This window comes from Megalobrama amblycephala, linkage group LG24, assembly GCF_018812025.1.
Source record: "Megalobrama amblycephala isolate DHTTF-2021 linkage group LG24, ASM1881202v1, whole genome shotgun sequence".
NCBI classification, from domain to species: Eukaryota; Metazoa; Chordata; class Actinopteri; order Cypriniformes; family Xenocyprididae; genus Megalobrama; species Megalobrama amblycephala.
In genome coordinates, this window is record NC_063067.1 from 33458689 (window position 1) to 33468076 (window position 9388).

Below are 9388 nucleotides of genomic sequence, written 5' to 3' on the forward strand. Positions count from 1 at the left end.
ATTTAGGAAACATGCTAAGTTCACATACTTGTTTCTTTGGTCTGTGTGATCCCGCCCACTGCAAATTTATCCAATAGTGTTTTGAGACCCCAGGTTGCCAGTTGGCGGGAAACACAGCGTATTGCTGACATGGAAGCCAGCAAACAAACAGGGTCATAGATCGCAGATTCTACTCGACCTAAAAAGCCTCGCCATCATCTTAAAATCTCCTATGAATAGGAAGCATATTAAAACATGGATAAATAAACTCATCAACTTTTACAGTTGTAAAAAGTCTCCTCGCCCTCCATTGTCAATTGAGCTCGCTCCTGTTGTGTGTCATCAATCTGGCAACCCGCGTGAGCGTCGAGTCTGAGGAGGAGGGGGAGTGAGAAACAACCCTCTCCAATATCATGAATTTGGTCTGCAAATTCTAAACTGAAAATAACTCTAGAAAAGCGCATTTTGATAAATATATGCACTATATTACATATTCATTGTTTTTTACTTAACCTGTTAGTGATATGTTCATTATTTAATATATAAATCTGTCATGAAATCAAGTTTTTATGACAGCCACTCTCTGTTTAAATGTTGTACATTGTTGAAAAAACATAATTGTATCATAAAAAGTTGATATAAAAACTGCCTTATGTGCAATTTAAATGTTTGTTTTAGGGCTGCAACGATTAATCGAGATTTAATCGTTTGCAAAATAAAAGTCTGTGTTTATGTAATATATATGTGTGTGTTCGGTGTATAATAATTATAATAATAGATATGATAAATAATAATATATAAATACACACACATACAGGTATAAAGTTTAGAAATATATGCATGTATTTTATAAAATATATATATATATATATATATATATATATATTATATATAAACAGAAATATTTTATATGTAAATATAAAATTTTTCTTAAATATATACCTGTATGTGTGTGTATTTATATATACATAATTATTATACACAGAACACACATATATATATATATATATATTACGTAAACACACTTTTATTTTGCAAACGATTAATCGCGATTAATCGTTGCAGCTCTAGTTTGTTTACAACATTTGAGAAAAATTGGCATTTACTTGACATGATATATATCTGAATTCTAAAAAGTCCTGGAAAACACATGAACATTTATATAGTTTATAAAGATTATAAAGATTTTTATAAACATTTTTTTGGGAGTTCAATCTCTACAAAAGTATTTTTTAAAAATATCATGGGAATTTATTTGTCAAAACCTGTGAGAACCCTCTTTTATATTAACCCTCTTTTTGCATTTTTTTAATAATGGTACATAATAGTAAAATATTAAAATATGTACTTTTCACTCATGACCTTGTGAAAGGGACCTTCGTGAAGGGATTTCACAGTTCTTCGGCATTTAGACTAACCCTGTGACTGCCGTTCCCTTTCTTCAGTTCACTGTCTATCAAACCTACCGCTGAATTTCGCAAGAGCATGAAAATCACAGAAGGGGCTGAAGTATAACTCTGCTGCCCCCTGCATTACCCTTTAACCTCAGGGGCAGGAATGTGGATCCGTGCTCCTCTGAGATCCCTAATCAGGCATCTCGCTCATTAACAGTGAATGGGAACCAGGCTAGTTTCAATGACAAACACCGCCATTGTCCGTGGTCAGGGTGTGTGGCTTGCACACACGCTAATGCTGGAATGCTAATTCCTTTAATTATGAGTGAGGCCGCATTAGCAATAGCGACTATCTAATTGCTCGAGCATGACTCATCCCTCGTAAATTGAGTGGAAATAAAAACTAAACGACTGAAATTGCATGTAGTTAATGTATTTGTGGGGGAAATGCATCAGTGCTACCACTAAATTGAGGTATATGTTTATCCAATTTCAAGCCATACTGGCCTGCTGTAACTCTGTGGGAGCTTCAGTTACTGTATTTCACCGAGATTGTTAATCCAGCTGCCGTTTTAAATTAGGAAAGGAAAACAGGGGTGGGTGGTTGTCGGTTTTAGACCGTCCTATCAGTTACTATGTTCGTGAGGAGAGTGTGTGGTGCGAAGCTGTCTGGTGAAACTCTAGCCGACAGCACAGCAGATGAAGCGCGCCCTTCCTCTGGGAGCTGCGCTGATGGGATCTGATTCACCATTTCATATTCGATTGCCGGAGGCCCACCGTCACGTCTGTTCTAGAAGTCACCTTCATCATCTCTCTCCAAATGTGTTTGTTTGTTCCTGTCATGTGTCAAGCAGGAAAATGTCAATATAACAAGACAGGACAGATGCATTCAAAAGCAATGTTAAAGGGATAGTTCACCCAAAAATGAAAATTCTGTCATCACAGGTTTGTTCTAAACCTGTATGAATTTATTCTGCTGAACTCAAAAGAAGATATTTTGAAGAATAAGGATAACCAATAGGGCTGCCTCCTAATACTCGACTAAACGTTAGTCGACCAAAATTTTATTAGTCGGTTAGGAAGAAAAAAAAAACCTTGTGGCAAAGTCACGCAGTCCGTGAGGGACAGATCGTTAATGGCGAGTCCTTGTAGTACACATTATTCAGGAAAATAAGATTTTCTTATCAAGGTGATAAAATGTTGTGTAGCAAAAATGAGTACACCCTCCTAAAAGTTACTAAATAAAACAAAATAAAAAATTTCTGGTGTAAGTTTAAGGCAATTTTTGGTCAAAAGGTAAGTATGTTGAAGCAAAACATTTAAAGAGAAGTAGTTTGTTGACAATTAAAAGTGTTATATAGCCCACTGAATCATTCTCAGACTTAATGCTGACAACAATGAACCACTTGGGAGAGAACTGTCAGGATAATTATTTTTTAGCACAAAAGAGGACAGTGCTACAAGAGGATTACCAAATCATTGTTTTACGTGTGAAAATATACAAAAATTAACACAGAAATTCAAAAACAATGGACTTGTGATAAGGCCCCTGAAATAATCAGGCCTTCATTTTAAGCTTTCGTTTAGTGATGAGGGATTTTTTTGCTAGACAAAGAGCAGGAGAAATACCAAGCGAGTGTCTCATAATCAGCAAAAGCTATGAAAAGAGTGACTGTTTATCTCACAGAGTAAGATGCAGCCTGCAGAAATGACATGCATGGTTGTTGTTCTCACTGGAACTGCCTGCTGTAGCCAAAGCACAATAAAGTCAGTTAGCCATTTCCAAAGCCCATATTTACAAAATATAGATTCTGGGAATCAATACTCTGGTCTCATGAGACCAAATCAATCATTTTGAATCTAACAGCATCCAAAATGTTCTGGTGTTGCTAGAGGAGGAGTGCAGTGAGAAGTGCCTGGTTCCCACAGTAAAGTTCAGCGGTAGTAAAGCTCTTATATAGGGATGTATGAGTGCTGAAGGTGTGAGGGAGTTGTGCTTTATCAATGCTGTCATGAATTCACACACCACTGTGTGATGTAATACACAAACCTGAAACAGAAGATGCTACTCTCTCCTCATTCCCTGCATTGTTGGGCATTTATTGCACTCAATCTTAACACTCTTGAGCGCCTGTGGGGGATTCTGTAGAGACAAATTGAGCAACACTTCCCATTAAAGATCAGGGCATTTAAGGAGCTCATCATCCAGGAGTTAAACAGGACGGATGTGACAGTTTTTCATGAACTTGTACACTCTGTGCCAAGAAGGGTCAGAGCCGTATATTCAAAATTATGGAGGGCATATTAAGTACTAGAATATTATACATTTGTTGAATTAAATCTAGGGTGTACTAATTTCTGCAATCCTTAATTTAAACAAAATTGGCTAATTTACTTATTTTATGGCTATTAATGACATATATTTCTCAGTTTTTATTATGTATATGTTTAATACATTTTAATTTTGTCATCTTTCTATGAATTGTATTAGTGATCATAAAAAAAAAAAAAACTTTTGTATTTATTCAGAGGGGATGTACTCATTTATGCTGTGCACTGTACATAATTCAAAAATAACAGGGTCTACTTTTATTTGTGTACACTCGCAATAACAAGAAAATGGTGTGCCATTGTAAAATAATGAAAACACTTTCTGCCGTCTCGGCCTCTGTGAACTTTAGCGCATCACAAAAATAAACCGAAACTCTGCGTATACTTGCCACACAGACATGCGGTGATGATGAGTCAGCACTGACTCAGAAAACACTAATTTATTAATAAATAATTAAAATGTCTCCTTGCTATTTTTTTTCCTGACACATTCATAATCATTACTTTTGCCGGTGCTTTCCAGCAAGCTTTATGTATGCGCTTGAGCATGGAATAGGCTATATTACACCTAGTATGGAAAAAAGTACTATTGAAGTCAATGGGGCCCATCAACTGTTTGGTTACCAACATTCTTCAAAATATCTTCTTTTGTGTTCAGCAGAAGAAAGAAACTCATACAAGTTTGGAACAACATGAGGGTGAGTAAATGATGACAGAATTTTCATTTTTGGGCGAACTATCCCTTTAATTTACATAATGCAAAAATAAATAGTCTTTGACAAACACATTTACCTAGCGATCTACATGGGACATATAGACATTGAGGGGGAGACATATATGTGTGTGTATATATGTGTATATATATATATATACTGTATATAATATATTGTTTTAAATGTTTTTTTATTATTTTTTTTTTATTCATTTTATTATTTATTTATTATGTACTATTAATGTTACCAGATGACCAAAACAGGAGGTTTTGTCAGATGTTTTGTCAATATCTGTGGACCGTTTTGTTCCCGGACTATATCCAAGTAAACAAAAACACATACAACGCTGTAGTTCAATGTTTGAGTAAACATATTATGAGTAAATAATTAATTGAATAATGTAATTATCATTTAACTTTATTAATCTTATTAAAAATATTATTTTGATTATTTTAATTATTACATTTTTAAATACAGCAGAAATGATGGATTTAAGAAATGCTTTATCTTTTATCCAGACATATAACACATCCACTGGCACACAGTTTTTATGTTCTCTGTTTCACTTATTTTACATTATTTCTTCCTTTGGTCTTTCTTCCCCCTTTTGCCCTCTTTCCCATCCAATGCTTTCCAGACATGCAAATGTAATTCCCATCTCTGTTTCTGAAACACAGGCACACGTGAGAGCGAGTCTAAAGCAGCATGTAGTTCTGTGAAGCCTGCAAGATCGTTTAGTGGAGCTGAGTCCTGTGTTTTTCTGGACTGACATGTTCTTGGCAGGTCGTAGTCCCTGGAAATTGGGGTGATCCCATTATATGTTTTTCCCTGTGAATTAGACTGTGTGGACATGTACCTTTTTAGAAAGTGTTCTATAAATATTGTGTTAGAGGAGGAAGAAGCACTTTGCATTTAATGTAGTTTATTTGTCTAGACTGTAGGCCTGAACAGCCCATCTTTTCTTATCCCAGAGTCATTATGAGGTATTTTAAACCTAAGATCAGATTAAGACTGTATTAAATGAGGCGTTTAATTGCATGTCCTGGATGGACTGACTAAAGTACTACTGTATGTTTCTTTTTGATCTCTCTCACAAAATAGAAGAGCCGTTTCAGCATTTACAAATGTGCAACAAATTTGTCCTCAGCTGCAGCGAGGACAGTACAGCATCCATTATCAAGAGCGTACTTTTATTTGTGTTGCTAATATATATTCAAATTAGGGCTGAATGATATTGCAAAACACTGAAACTGGGATAAATAATTTGGGAAAAAAAACTGAAAATTTTGGGTGTTCACAGTCTTTACAAGAACCAAGTTATTGAAACCAAAAACCATTAAAACGTCTCTTTCCACTTGAGTTTCATAGTTCACATTCCCACTGTTTTGACTCATTCAGTATGGATATAAATTGATTTTTTTTTTAAATTGTTATTATTTATAATTAGAAATATTAAACAAAATAAGAAATTTCAATAATACTGTTGTACAGTAAAAATAAAAAAAATTGAGTATTTCAAAAAATATATAGTACAACTGTAAGATTATAATACTATTAGCTTATTTATTATTTATTTATTTATTTTTTCAAACGTTAAAGGTGCCATCGAATGTTTTTTATACAAGATGTAATATAAGTCTAAGGTGTCCCCTGAATGTGTCTGTGAAGTTTCAGCTCAAAATACCCCATAGATTTTTTTAAATAATTTTTTTAACTGCCTATTTTGGGGCATAATTAGAAATGCGCCGATTCAGGGCTGCGGCCCCTTTAAGTGCTCGTGCTCCCCTCCCCCAGAGCTCTCGACTCTATCATTGCATAAACAAAGTTCACACAGCTAATATAACCCTGAAAATGGATCTTTACAAAGTGTTCGTCATGCAACATGTCTAATCGCGCAAGTATAGTATTTATTTGGATGTTTACATTTGATTCTGAATGAGTTTGATAGTGCTCCGTGGCTAAAGCTAACATTACACACTGTTGGAGAGATTTATAAAGAATGAAGTTGTGTTTATGAATTATACAGACTGCAAGTGTTTAATAATGAAAATAACGACAGTCTTGTCTCCGTGAATACAGTAAGAAACGATGGTAACTTTAATCACATTTAACAGTACATTAGCAACATGCTAACGAAACATTTAGAAAGACAATTTACAAATATCACTAAAAATATCATGATATCATGGATCATGTCAGTTATTATTGCTCCATCTGCCATTTTTCGCTGTTGTTCTTGCTTGCTTACCTAGTCTGATGATTCAGCTGTGCACAGATCCAGACGTTAATACTGGCTGCCCTTGTCTAATGCCTTTCATAATGTTGGGAACATGGGCTGGCTTTTGGGGTCGTACATATTAATGATCCCGACTGTTACGTAACCTGTTCTTCAGAGGTCTTTTAAACAAATGAGATTTATATAAGAAGGAGGAAACAATGGTGTTTGAGACTCACTGTATGTCATTTCCATGTACAGAACTCTTGTTATTCAACTATGCCGAGATAAATTCAATTTTCAATTCGATGGCACCTTTAAACCAACAAGCTTTTATTTTGGTGGCAAATAATATATGCTCTGGTGGTTTCAGAGTGAATAGCAGCTCATGATCAGTGTTTCAGTGTCTCAGAGCAGAATGACTGACAGTAAATGAACTTGCCAAGTCACTCTGAAACTGGCAAGGAAAGTATTTATCTAATTAAATTGCAGCCTTTGTGATTTAAATATTGCATTGAACCATATCACAATATCAATTTTATTTTGATATATAGTGCAGCGCTAATTCAAATAATACTGTATTGCCATTTTTGCACATCATTTACTCAACCTCTGCTTGCTACACATTCAAATTAGATGTTTGAAGACACTTTTTAGGGTGTGTTCACACTTGTAGTTCAGTTCTTTTGGTTCTTTTGGAAAATGAAAATGATACATTTAGTCCTGGTTCGCTTAGCATTGACACTGTAATGTTTAACCAAACCTAAACATACAAATCAAAACAAAAAAGGTTTTATGTATATTTTGTTATGGAACTTATTAGGGCTGGGCGATATATCGCATGCGAAGTCGATTCATCTTCGATACTGAACGCGTTTTTGCGTGGCTTATCAGTGAACTACGGCTCTGTCTATTAAAAGGCGCTCCATTTTAAAGCAGGTGATGGCGATTTAGCGGTAATCAGGGAACCGGCTTTACTGACGAAATGCGCGTGAGAATCGCATGCGATATATCGCCCAGCCCTGGAACTTATCGAACATCCAAAACAATGCTGTGCTGGGCTAAATGCACCCATTGGATGTGTTTACATATGTTGGTATTTTTACCCAGTTGAGATTGTGTGAAGAGCTTATAAAATGTGTAAAGGAGTCAAAACAGCGGCAGGAATTCGTCTGTTATGAACATAAATGAAGATCTGCTGTGATGAGACATGGTTCTGATGCTTCTACCAAACTTTAATGGGCAAAGTAGCTCTTATGACAAGAAGAACCAGGTGTGCTTGACAATTTGGTCTTTTTTGGCTCACATCTTGTGACTTCACATCCTGTTTTTGGTTCGATTAGATGTCTTTGGTCCGTATTGCGTTCATATTTCATTCGAATCGCACCTGAGTTAGTTTAGAAGTGGACTGAGACCACATGTTTTTAGGGGTCTCGGTCCCTTTGTTTGGTACAAAGTTTCGGATGGTGTTCACACTTATTCAAATGAACCGGTTTTGATCAAACCAAAGCTGCCAAGTGTGAACACAGGCTAAAGGTCTTTGCACATTGAGTCTGAAATGTCCTGTATGCAAGCAGTGTCCGAGTCTTCAAGCAGTGAGGATGCTTTTGTTGTCCTATCTCTTCTTAAAAAGAGGAAATATTGGGTCCATCCAATCCTGAGATTACATAGAGAGGAAGGAGAGTTCCACCCTTTGTTTTGAAATCAGTACCAACCATCCTGTTTTCCAAGCTGTCCCGCAATCATCTGCCACAATCTGTCTTTATATTCTGTCTCTTTGTATTCAGTGCTTTGTTTGTCATACAGTGCAAGACGAAGTGGATCAACATGTCAAACGCCATTCTGGATTTTGGCGTTCGCTCGTACGGTGACTCTGAATTGTCAAAACACCTTTCAAAATAGGGTGACCATATTTTGATTACCAAAAACCAGGACACTCGGCCCGGCAATGAGATACTCAAATGACAATCGGAAGTTTACTCAAAGATGCCTTATAATTTCAATACTTTTAAAGTATGCCTCTGTTTTTCTTCCTCATCCTCCTTGTTTGCCCATCTATATTTTGCTGTAGAGCTGATCTTTCCCAGCAGTTTTTTGTTGCTTAACAAATAAGCATGAAAGTTATGAAGACATTTATATTGGCCTATCAGCTGTTAGATCGCAAGGTACAAAGGAAGAGCACAACGAGCTGAACTCATTGTAGACGATAGCTGAAGGTGCTCTGCTGTTACACAAAGTATCTGTTACTTACAGACTACTGCACAAATTGTGCATACTAATAAAAACATTATAAACTGTTACCTAGAAGTAAACAACTGTAGTTTAGGCATAAGTGAGCCACGACGCTGAGAATATAGTTACCTTTATGGAATAGTCTTGAGATACAATGTGAACTAATATTCTCAGTTGCACGTGCAATCGCGCATGTCTGCGAAACTCATTTATATTAATGTATGCTCCGCCTTCAGAAACCAAAAATCTCAGAATCGGAAAATCTCGTAACACCGGTCAATTTAATGGCCCAATGAAAAACAATGAAAACCAGGAGATTTTCATCACTTTATAAAAAAACAACCAGGACAGCCAGGACAGGACGTGAAAACAGGACATGTCCTGGGAAAACAGGACGTTTGGTCACCCTATTTCAAAATGCTTGCTACGGATGCGAAAAACACATAAAATTGTACCCAATTTTTATGATGGACAAAAGTTTCGGAGGCAGTGTGTAAACGTGACTGACACAACGTGAGGTCGTA

The 9388-nt window shown here is 36.0% G+C and overlaps 1 protein-coding gene across 2 annotated transcripts in view; it reads left to right on the top strand.

The window, feature by feature from the left end:
- The window catches only part of LOC125259568 (rho GTPase-activating protein 39-like), a 97686-nt gene that overhangs the window by 11765 nt on the left and 76533 nt on the right, over nucleotides 1-9388 (top strand). The window contains exon 2 of one of the 2 annotated variants that reach the window (XM_048177272.1): nucleotides 4363-4402. The exons of the other annotated variant lie outside the window; for it this stretch is intronic. The gene's annotated coding sequence lies outside the window, so the exon portion shown is untranslated. The remainder of the gene's footprint in view (nucleotides 1-4362; nucleotides 4403-9388) is intronic. 2 annotated transcript variants of the gene reach the window in all.